The sequence below is a fragment of the Podarcis melisellensis genome (assembly GCF_964234715.1).
Source record: "Podarcis melisellensis genome assembly, chromosome: 6".
Lineage (NCBI taxonomy): Eukaryota > Metazoa > Chordata > Lepidosauria > Squamata > Lacertidae > Podarcis > Podarcis melisellensis.
Window position 1 is genome coordinate 36135674 of NC_138538.1, and position 4381 is coordinate 36140054.

At 39.6% G+C, this 4381-nt stretch overlaps 1 long non-coding RNA gene across 1 annotated transcript; it reads left to right on the forward strand.

Moving 5' to 3' along the window:
* Positions 1-1334: 1334 nt before the first annotated feature.
* LOC309372704 lies at positions 1335-2264 on the forward strand. Its single transcript, XR_014169635.1, has 2 exons — positions 1335-1459; positions 2135-2264. It is a non-coding gene; the product is annotated as an uncharacterized lncRNA (long non-coding RNA).
* The last annotated feature ends 2117 nt before the right edge of the window (positions 2265-4381 follow it).

The window sequence follows — 4381 nt, forward strand, 5'->3', positions numbered from 1 at the left end:
ACATGGCTTTAAAAGCTTAACCTCAGTGTACTTGGGGACAGGTTTCATGGCGCGAAGCAATAATGGACAATATTAAAGGCCAAGGTCAATGAGACCTTATTAACACAGGGATATAATTAGGTGAGCATACATCTAGTTATGATGTTTCTGGAAATGAATGGATTAGTGGTTTATCAGACATCCAAGGCTATATTCTGTACTAAGTACATTTATGTCAAGGCAATGCTTCTGTCATGTGAATGCCTGGAGTAAGGCATATAAATATCAGGTGGAATTGTTGGCATCTGTCTGTCTCGGGAGACAATGGAAGAGTATGCCTTCAGAGGTAAAGTCATGCCATGTTATTATAAACATTCCATATGTGCAAGCATGTCAGCACTTCTCTTCCCCCTGCCCTGTTTTTGGGGTTCTCCTGACCCTCCCCAAACCAGTTTTGGAGGGGGCACACTGGGGCTGGGGTGCAGTAAGAGGCTGATTGGTATGCATAGAACTTTCTGTTTGGCAGAAATGAGAAAGAGATGGCTACTGGGAGAGCTTGTCATGGAGGGCACCATAAAATTCTAGAAAAAAAATGCAACTTCTTCATTGCTACTTTTTCTCTCTTTTATCCTATTTTATTGTGTTTCACTACTTTATTTTATTTATAAGATTTTTACCTTGCCCTTCCTCCTGTGGGAACTCAGAGCAGCAGAAAATACATAACATGATGCAACCTTTCAAAGAGAGTTCAAATCATTACAAATATTAAAAGAGCATCAGAACAACTAATCAGACCATAGGGTGCTTAACACCAGCTCTGTTCACTGATATGATAACTTGTGATATATTACATTGTTATATTGGTATTTTATGTATTTATTGCCCTTGTGTCCGAACTTTCTTCCTGGAACTAAAGGAAGTATGTGTAGGCTTCCCAAGTGGTCTCTATTCCAAGCACTGACCAGATCCTGGCCTTCTCATCTTTGTTAAGTACTCTATTAGATGGGCTGATCCAAATGATATTTATGTATGATCCATTCTTCTTATTTGATTGCCATGTTCCTGGTCTACTTCATTAACCTCCTGTGATCCTGCTTAGTTGTCAACAAGCCTAACTTTCATCTGTAGAACCTTCTGAGCATTTTGATGAGCTTTGCCAGCATTTTTAGATATGTGGCCTATCACTATTGACACATAGACATTTTTATTTCTAGGAGATCCATTTTGGATGTGTTAAGATCAGGCCTGATAATATAGGATTGGTCAAAGAACTCTGTGGTCATGCTTGGATTTACTGTATATTGCTTTGGAAATAGCATGTTTTTCATTTTGTTTTTCAGGAGTTCCAATTTTAAAATGACCAGACCAGAATTGAAATCAGGGCAAGCCGATTCTATTGAATATAAACAGAGCAGCAACTGAGAGACCTACTAGAAATTTACCTCTTCATGCATGGTTTGGGAAGCTGAAAAAGCAAACTGTAAGGGCTGGGAAATAGGTTCCACCTCATTACAAGATTAATTGTGTCTAAATGAAAAGCAGCAGGTAGTGAAAACTTTAAAGTGCTTAAAAAGTATTGCCCAACAGACAGGTAATCCAGTGATATATGGCGTACATGCTGCCTTTGACATGCATTGGCCTTAATTATAATGAAAGGAGCTAAATTCATTCCTTGTCAAGGCAAATGTTTTCATTGTGATGTGGAAATGTGACTGTAGAGAGAATTAGTTTGCCAGAGTTTTAAAATGCACCGTTAATCCAGAATAAATGATGCAGCCAGTGCCTGGGTTCCATCCCATACCACACATCCCCTTCTAACGCTCTAGCATGACAAATAAATAAAAGGATTTGAAAGCAGAGCCATAGACACAGACCTGGGCTGATTGCTCTGAGCTCTGCTAAGTTCTGTATGGAACCAAGTAAATTCCAGGTTTTTGAGCCCCACTATAAGTTTGATTCAAGAATGCCTATAAATTAATAACCAAACTAAGCCAGGTCAGTGGCAGTGTTACTCATTTTTAGAATTTCCCTCATAATGGAATAGTACTTTTGGTTTCTGGATGCCTACGTTGGGCATCACTTAATAGTGGCATGCTTGAGGTTTATTTCTCTCTCCTTTCTTCAGCATTCATGGAATTCTTTCCCCAAACCACAGGTTGTCTTTGCTGGATCAGAGCAAATATGTGCAGGAACGGAAAATGTCAGCAATCAAGCATACTAGCTTCTAATGTTCTAAAGGAATTTTACATAGTTGTTAATAGTAAAGACCTTCATATTCCACAATGGTTATTTGCATTTCTGTGTTGTGCTTGAGAGAGCTGAAAGCATTTCAAATCATTAGCTCATTAATTCATTCAGCAGCACTGTAAGATAGATCATTTTTATTATTTCTGTACTGTCATTTCAGAGTGGAAGATGAGAGTGTAAGGCTGCCTAGTGATTTCATAGCAGAGGTAAGATACCGTAGTTCAGTCCCTTAGCCACTATGCTGCACTAACTCTCGCTATGATATCAGTCAGGAGTAATCATTGTCTATTGATTTCAAAGAGTCAGTAGTCTCATGAAATGTTCATTTTGTCAAGGGGGTGGCCAGTTCCACTCCCAAGTTCAGTCATTTTATTTATTTATTTATTTTTATGTTTTTTCCAAATTACTACAAAACAAATTGAACTACTTTAATTTAATACAGTTTCTTAAAATCAGGTTTCCTGCTCGTGTTGCAAATATATGTCAATCATTTCCTCCCGTAGCCGCATCATTTCTTATTTAGTGTCCAGTGGTCACTTGCCATTAAACCATTCTTCCAGCTGACCGCTTTTTCCTCCTTACAAATAGCACCTCTGTTACATCTTATAAATATAAAATCCAGTTCATGTGGGTAGTCCTTCATATACATTTTTGCTCCAGACCTGGTGTGCCAAGAAAGTTCATTACTATATTCCATTGTCCAGTTCTTTGCAGTGTTTATCTGGATTGTACAAGATCACATTCCATTCCTTCTGCTGTTTGCAAACTAGCATATGAGCTGCAGCAATAAATAATACACAGCGTGCACCTCCAAGCTTCCACCATTAAAATTCCCCTCTGGAGTTCTTTCTTGGCACACAGTTAAGAGCAAGATATTTTCTCAAATTCAGCCTCTTTTCCACATCTGTTCAGCTGCAGCTCATTCTCTCCCTCCTCTCATTCCTCCTACAACATCCCAGTCCAGATACTCATAGATAAAATCCATTCAGTCTAGATCTTGGGGGGGGCATAGCAAAACCATATTAAATTCCTTATTGAGCATAAATAAAAAGCCTCCCTCCAGTTTTTGAAGTTTCAGACAGAGTAACAAAGCAATGGCTACACACAACTCTTTCATTGTGCAGGGGAGGACAAGTAAAGGAAAGACCATTTGAAAACCGTAAGAAAGCACAAAGCACCTTGTCCTTGTCCTTCTTTTCCCGGCTGTTGTAAACATTCTCAAGCTTCAGAAAAACATTCATATACCTTCAGAGAGCCAGGCCTAGTCCTTTTGTCAGCTGATTGATCACAGCCCATTAGCATGTGTCAGTCCAGGAGCACCTCTTGATGAATGCCAATTGTCCACATTAAGGAGGAACCATCTACAAATCATGCCAGTAACAGAGGCTTGTCCATGGCAGGGACATACTCCCAGGTCGCACCCACTCTGCATTTCAAGTTGGCAGACACAGGATTGTGTACCACTGTGGGATGCAGTGAACTCCCCAGACCCCACTACCTCTTCCCCCTGCCTGAACTTCCTCGCAGCCCCAGATGGCTATGAAGAACAACCACCATTGATCGTGGGCATGGCCAGAAACCCCAGGTTCATTCCTAAGTAGGAGGTTTCTGGAATAAGAATGCATGCAAGGCATATTCAAAGCAAAGCAGGCCAGATTTAAGCACCTTTTTTATTATTTCTGCTGCACCAGTACAGAACCTCAGGGCAACACCTCCACCTTTGGTGGAACCCCAAAGGTGCTTCCGCAAAAAAGGAAATCATTGAGACTATTATACTCTGCTTGGCATATCCCAATACATGTGCACATAGTATTTGTTACATAACTCTTTAATCTTTGAGATATTTCAGATATTTCAGTTTCTGCCAATTTTAATCACACTCATAGCACAAGGTCACAAGGTATATATTTGCATACAGGTAAAGTTGAGAGGACAAGTCCATAAGCGTCAGCCAGTAGAAAAAACAGAGACATCTGGTAAACAGACAACTAATGCTTAAACATATAAATAGTGAAACTTTCCATCATTTTCTCTCTGAATTTAAGTAACAGCTCTTTGTAGCTTCTAATTAAGACCCTGTGTGAGTTATTTCTCTATTTTAAGCCTAGGGTTACAAAGTTTTGGGGTGCAAAGACTTTAGGCATTTCCTTCACAA